We start from the raw sequence: 7750 nt of genomic DNA, 5'->3' as shown, positions 1-7750 counted from the left end.
CAAAGTGATGAATAGCAAGAACCTACAACCAAGATTACTCTACCCAGAAAAGCTACCATTTAGAATTGAAGGTCAGATAAAGAACTTCACAGACAAGAAAAAGCTAAAGGAGTTCATCACCACCAAACCAGTATTATATGAAATGCTGAGGGTATTCTTTAAGAAGAGGAAGAAGAAAAAGGTAAAGATAAAAAATTATGAACAACAAAGTGACAACAAATACATATCAACAAGTGAATCTAAAAATCAAATGAATAAAAAATCTGATGAACAGAATAAACTGGTGAATGGAATAGAATTATGGGCATGGAAATGGAACAGACTAACAATTCTCAGAGGGAAGGGGGTGTGGGGGGGGTGCAGGAAGAAATTAGACAAAGATCTTATATACATGTATGCAGTACCTATGGACACAGACAATAGGGTGGCGAGGGCCTGGGGTGGAGTGGGAACTGGGTGGTGGGGAGCTATGGGGGGAAAAAGAGGGACATCTATAATAGTCTCAACAACAAATATTTAAAAAATAAAATAATAACAGTTTAAAAAAACAATGCAAGCAACAGTGTCCTTTGGGGGCTGAAATCTGGAGGGAATTCAGTCACCTCGTGCCAGCTCAGCAATCCCCTCTGTGCACCCCCTTACTGCCTGAGGGCAGGGACATGAGCCTCGGCCCCTCTGTTCCCACCGGCCACGCCACCCACGCGAGGGCCCTTAGCTGAGTGAGGACTACAGGACAGGGCCGAGCTTGGAGAACATCATGAGCAACAAGAACTTGCAGGGAGGACCCCGATTGGTGGGCTCTGACTCAGAAACGCCTTGCCCCTGGTTACCAGCCAGTGGTGTTTCCAGAGCTGAACTGGCAGATGACGGAGTGTGTGTGTGTGTGTGTGTGTGTGTGTGTGTGTGTGAGAGAGAGAGAGAGAGAGAGAGAGAGAGGGAGAGATCTGGTTGCTCAACTCCCGGGCGGGAACCCTACTCGAAGCGGTTCCAGACCCAGGAGGGGGATGGTCCAGGGCCTGCCTCAGACGTGGCCGTGATCAGCAGACAGAGGAAGCCCCTCAAAGAGCCGACCGCCGGCCAGGCTGATGGAACTTCCTCCGCTACAAACAGCTGTTCCTCTCTGCCCAGGAGGATGGCTGTGCAGGTCCAGGCCACTGGCCCTTCTCCCTTTTCACCAAAGTGGAAACAGCCGTGACCTCGTCCTCTTCCTGTTTTCCCTCCACTATTGTACCCTGGGTGTGTCACGCGTAATGAGAATATCACTAATCCCACATGTTGACCGGCCATGAGACACCCACGGAAGCAGGAGCGTCCCGCCAGCACATGTGGCCTGGGAGCTGGACCCAGCGCCGGCAGCGTGAGAGGGAGGTGGGTGTATTCCCGTCTGTACAGAGGGCACTCTTTCAGGAAGGGGTGTTTCTGGAACCCAGGGGAAGGAGGGTGCAGGGTGCACAGCACGCCAAGGGTGGGACGCTGTGGCCTCAGCCCTTCTATGCCGCTGGGGGTACAGCCCTCCGCCCGCACTAGCACACACCCATCTAGTATGTCATCCATCGCAAGCCCAACCCTCTTTAGTTCTTCGTTCTTGTGTAACCGGTGCTCCCAAACTTAGTGCCTAAAAACCACTTACCACGCCCCGCCGTTTCCGGCTGGCTGCTGTGTGTGGGTCCTGGGGCTGCGGGCAGCTCCCAGAGAGCGGAGAAAGCAGCCACAGGCCCCTTAAACCCAACCGGAGAGTCCCACGGTCACCTCCCTCGCCTCCCTCACGTCCACATGAATCACAAGGTCAGCCCAGGGTCAAGGGCAAGACGGACGGGGACAGGATAGGAGACCTGTTGGCAGACCTCTTGGCTGAGATTTACTCCAGTTCGCCCCCCCCTCCATCCCCCCAAAGTCTACAGATATTCACACCTCCCTGTGTGCACCGCACCCCAGACTCCCAAGCGCCCCCAAGTCTCGTCCATTCGGAGCTTCGGGCTGAGGCTCCACGTCTCACAATCTCAGGGGGCCGGGTGCAGGGCAAGCTCCTGAGGGTGAGAGTCCTCTCCTGGGAGGCCCACTCCTCTTCAGCTCTAAGGGGCTCATCTGTCCCCGCTCAGCAGCGAGGCTGTGACCACGCCAGTGACCAGGGACACGTGTGTGGCCTCTCTCTCTCTCAGCCTGCAGGTGGGCTGGATATTCGACCTCGAACCCCCCCATTCTGAGGTCCCTTCCAGCGCCCACATCCTGCGAGCCCACCCTGGAGAGACTTGTCCTGGGGCCTGGCTGTGATCTTAGATCAGTGATGGCGAACCTTTTGAGCTCGGCGTGTCAGCATTTTGAAAAACCCTAACTTAACTCTGGTGCTGTGTCACATATAGAAATTTTTTTATCTTTGCAACCATAGTAAAACAAAGACTTATATTTTTTGATATTTATTTTATATATTTAAATGCCACTTAACAAAGAAAAATCAACCAAAAAAATGAGTTCGCGTGTCACCTCTGACACGCGTGTCATAGGTTCGCCATCACTGCCTTAGATGATTCAGGTTCTGCCTGTGCCTTACAGGTTGACACTCAACTCACTTTACAGCGCAGAACCAGGCCAAGACACCCTCCCCAGCCCACAGTCGGCATGGCTGCCTGGCATACAGCAACTGTCATGACCCCGGGAGGGATTGGGGGCTCCGTGCCCCAATAACATGACTCGGGTATTTACTGTGTTCTAGGAACAAAGCTTTTTGACATACAGTCTTCTGTCTCATTTGCACAGCTCTGTGAGATAGTAATTGTTAGTCCCCATTTTACAGATGGGGAAACTGAGGCTCGGGGAGGTAAGACCACTTGGATCCTAAATCGTAGAAATGGGTTTAAAGCTAGGTTCTCAACTCGAATAAACAGGAAGGGAGGGATGAGGCGCTTCCCAGACCATCGGGGCAGAGCCGGGCCTCCGGAGCCTTGTGGCCAGGAAACCCACTGGCCTGGGAGTGAGCAGACGTGTGACCTCATCCTGACTCAGCAGCCGGCCGGGTGGCTTTCAGCAAGTCCCTCAGCCCCCAGCCTGTGTCTGGGCCCGTCTCTGTTTATTTAAACGGTAACATGGATACGGGGCCTTCCTGCCCCACAAGACACAATGAGGGAATGGGTTATATTCAAGCAGAGGAGACAGAGTCTAAAGCATAACCCCGGCACACCTGTCACACACAATCACCCAGTATGACTGCGTGTTCCCGGGGAACGTAGACCAGTCTGGGTGCGTTGGACCAATTCTCCCAATTGAGTCTCGTCTCCGCTCCACACCCAGCAGATCTCAGGGGGATGGGCCCTCGGTGGTTGTCCGATAGGACACGTTCCGCACTGGCCACCCCATCGGAATCCTCGGAAGAGCTTCAGCATGTGCTGAGGGCTGACCTGGGCACGAACCGACTGCACTGGACTCTCTGGGGACAGGGACAGGCACTTTAACTTTAAAGGGAGGCCCTGGACAGCCACCCTCTGGCCGCCCCGTCTGACACGAGCAGTTTTTAGCGACTATCCTTTTGCTTAAGCGTCACGAGTGACTGGGGAGCTTGCTCCCTCACTCCCTCACTCCCACTCAAATTCGGTCCATGTCAAGCAGCTCAAATCACTAGAAATCAGTCTTTGATGTTGAACAGAAACGTATTATTTTGTAGTTTTGATCAAAGTTGTACAATAGATGCCTGTGGGCCTTGAGATCTTTTGTCTTATTGGCTAGAATTTTCATGTTGAAAAGTCATGGTCAGCCCTAGAAATAGAGATTCTGCTGACCTGGCTTCTCTTGAAATATCAGGTCTGTAAACAGAGGGCTGGTTCCCCAAAGGGCAACACGGGCAGGGCTGAGCCGATGTCGGCTGATACCAGTGACCCGCCCCGCACCGGCCCTCGCACCTCCTGTGTCACAGTCACGGGCCCACGGCTCCTCCTTACCCACCACCGGCCCTCGCACCTCCCGTGTCACAGTCACGGGCCCACGGCTCCTCCTCACCCACCACCGGCCCTGGCACCTGTTGCATCACAGTCACGGGCCCACGGCTCCTTCTCCTCACCCACCGCCGGCCCTCGCACCTCCTGTGTCACCGTCACGGGCCCACGGCTCCTTCTCCTTAGCCCCCAGCCCTAGCACCTCCTGTGTCACAGTCACGAGCCCACGGCTTCTTCTCCTCACCCACCACCGGCCCTGGCACCTCCCGTGTCACAGTCACGGGCCCATGGCTCCTTCTCCTTACCCACCGCCGGCCCTCGCACCTCCCGTGTCACAGTCACGGGCCCACGGCTCCTCCTCACCCACCACCGGCCCTGGCACCTGTTGCATCACAGTCACGGGCCCACTCCTGCTCCTGCTTCTGGGAAGGTCCACGCGCTGCCCCCTCCCGGATGCAGTGACCACTCTCCCTCGAGCTGCCACGCCCAACATCCCAGCGCTTTCAGCCCCGCAGGACCAGGGCTCCCAGCTCTCCGCCATCTCCGTTTCTCCTCTGGATTCTTCAGTTTGTTCAGTTTTCCCCCAAAGCAAGAGTCAACATCGGCGTCCCGGGGGCCGGTGCAGCCAGTGCACGCGGACTGTCAGGTTCGTTTCCTCCTTCAAGGGCCTGGGTTTGTGTCTTCCGATTCCGCCAAGTGCTCCCACGAACATTCCATATTTCTGTTACGTGCTCAGGGTTAGGGATTCATCAGGAACTCGAAGTCAGCCTCGGTCTTGCATCTGCAGGCTATACCACCAAAGGCTCGCGAGCTTTCCTCTATCCCGCCCCGTCTTGGGCTGCGCGAAAGGCTCCCCGTGGCTCACTACGATAAATGCCGCAGGAATGAGCGGTGCCGCCCTAAGCTTTCAATGGGCTCCTGTTAATTCTGAAATGCAGGATCAATTAAAGAAAATGGGCTTTTCTGCCTGCAAAGTGGAGAAGAGTGGGGTCATCACCCAGTGATTGATCATCGTGTGAATAGGTGAAGGAAGTAGTCAAGGCGGCTCAAAATGTGTGAGTTCTTTACATTTTCTATATGGTGTTTCGACTCCATAATGCATGAAGAGTCTTAAATGTTTCAGTGCATATCCATCTGCACATGTGATGACATGCTTATCTACATGTACACATGCACATTACATACATTCTACCCGTGACTATGAATGGCGGTGCTACAGGGTTATTCATTGGGTCGTGGGCTTTTCCTATGTCCGTGTATTAACCAAACGAAGAAGAGTATTTCCTACTGGGGTTCATCATGAGGAATGACCACCATGGACCTGGTGGCAGTGGTTTCCTTTTCCGTCCAACCAAATCCTGAAATTATTTTTGTTAATCCTCACCCGAGGATATTTTTCCATTGATGTTTAGGGAGAATGGAAGAGAGAGGGAGAGACAGAGAGAAACACATCGATTGGTTGCCTCCTGCATTAGCCCGAACCAGGGCCCGGGCCGAGGAGGAGCCTGCAACCGAGGTATGTGTCTTTTACTAGAATCGAATTCAGGACCCTCTGGTCTGCAGTCCGATGCTCTATCCACTGAGCCAATCCAGCTAGGGCCCAAGTCCTGAATGTTTAAGCCAAATTGAGCCACCTTTGAGCCAGGACCCCAGTGGTCTACCAAAGGGGCCTGCAGTCTGAGACAGTCTTCTAGGGAGGGGCTCACAGCCGAGAGGGGCCTGGGAATGAGGCTTCTAGGGAACCCGTGGATTTAGCGAAGGCCCTTCCGGAGTTTCTGCTGGGGTTGGGGAGACTGTGGAGCACCCGCAAGGCCCCTCCATCCTATCTCCGCCCAGACTGTTTTGTGTTCGTTGTATTGTTTTACTCTCCCATGAGAGGATTTGTTGGAGCACAGGGCTTTACAAGCACTTCCTTCTAAACAGCCCCGCGGGCATCCCTGCTGGTCCCTGTACTCCCCACAGCACCTCTATCCCGCTCCTGCCATGGGCTGCGTGCACGGCTCCCCATGGCTCACTACAATAAATGCTGCAGGAATGAGGGTTCCTCTGGGAAATTCTCGTTAAACACCTTAGTTTACCCTCAGGCGCTGGTGGCTCCCATTGTTACACTGCATTACATTACATATTAAAGGAATATTATTACATACTAGAGGCCTGGTGCATGAAATTCGTACACAGGCAGGGTCCCTAGGCCTGGCCAGCGATCAGGGCCTATCGGGGCCTTCTGGCTGCCGGCCGGGGCCTTCCTTTGTTCTGCATCACCCCCTGGTGGTCAGCGCACATCATAGTGAGTGACCGATCTGCTGGTAGAACTCCCACAGGGACAATTTGCATATTAGACTTTTATATATATAGATGACATCATATATCATTACATATTAAGTTACATTCATTTTCCCCCTTCAGTAGTCAGCCCTGGCTCCCTCGGAGTGAGGAGGAGGGAAGAGAGAAGGACTCACTCAGCCTGAAGGACTTGGCTAGAAGGATGCAGCCCACCTGCTCAGACCCCACAGAGCTGCTCTGAAGCCAGGGAGGTCGCAGGTCCTTCCGGAGGCCTTTTCCAGCCCTGGGACCTTCTGGGGGTCCAACACCTGCCTCCACTCTTCCCATCGCTCTTCACCCAGGATTCTCTCCACTGGACTCCAGGCGCTCATCTGACGCAGGGAGCAGGAGCCTTCAGCGGCATTTCTGTCCGGGTCTGTGCACGTCCCACGGCCTTGCTTACCCCTCACCACGCCCCACGTGCCTCCTGACGCCAAGCTCACAGAGGCGTTGGCCGTGGAAGCTGAGAAGGGGATGCGGATATGTGATAGAGCTGCCATCTCTCCAGAATCCAGTCCTGCAATATATTCTACATCGGCGAGTGCCACCAGGCTCGCTGGATGCTGTCTTTATCTACAAATAAATTACCCAGATTCGGACTTGAACTAAATGCAAGCACATCCTCTTGTTCCCCCGTGCGGTCACAGGAGACTTCCTCTCTCCGCGGCTGTTGTTTCGAACACCGCTGCTTCTCGAAGCGTGGGCGGAAGGGTTTATCTCTTTTTAATTTATTGGCAAGTTGCTTGAATCCCACGGAGGCGGCTAAACTCTGCAGTTATGAGCACTGAAGGGAGGGAATTTCCATAAACGCCGTATGTTTTACCAACACCGATCAGGCGGGGCCCGCCCCTGAGTTTGTGATATTGCGCTTCTAATAACGACTCTGTGACTGCACAATGAGGAAAATGAAGATGCACTTTCTGTTCCACTAATTCTTGTCAACACACCAACCATCGATAGCCTCTCCCTGCGACACACACTTTGCGGTCAGGGCGGCCCCATTCAGGACAGATCCCTCACCGTCTGTACAGCCAGAGGCACTGCTCACGGTGGGCCCACCTGCCACCTGCTCCTCGGTCTGTTTTTATGATATTTTTTACCCATGAGGGAGTTTTTAAAAAATTTTGGTTTCATTTAAACATAGTGCTTATAACTTATTAAGTTCTAAATTTTTCTTTAATTAACTGTGTGTGGCCCATGCTTCTCTATCATTTTTTAAAAGCATTTTTATTGATTTCAGAGAGGAAGGAAGAGGGAGCAATAGAAACATCAAAGATGTGAGAGAATCCTTGATGGGCTGTCTCCTGCACACCCCCTACTGGGGAATCAAGCCCCCAACCTGGGCATGTGCCCTGACCAGGAATCAAACTGTGACCTCTTGGTTCATAGGTCGATGCTCAACCACTGAGCCACCAGCTGGGCTCTATCATTTCTCCTGTTAACACTTTTACTCTGAATCTGAACGTTTCAGAATGATCATTACCTGCAGGCTAAACCTGTTTTTT

The sequence above is a fragment of the Myotis brandtii genome, unplaced genomic scaffold (genome assembly GCF_000412655.1).
Source record: "Myotis brandtii unplaced genomic scaffold, ASM41265v1 scaffold390, whole genome shotgun sequence".
NCBI classification, from domain to species: domain Eukaryota; kingdom Metazoa; phylum Chordata; class Mammalia; order Chiroptera; family Vespertilionidae; genus Myotis; species Myotis brandtii.
Note: the sequence above shows the minus strand (reverse complement) of the source record.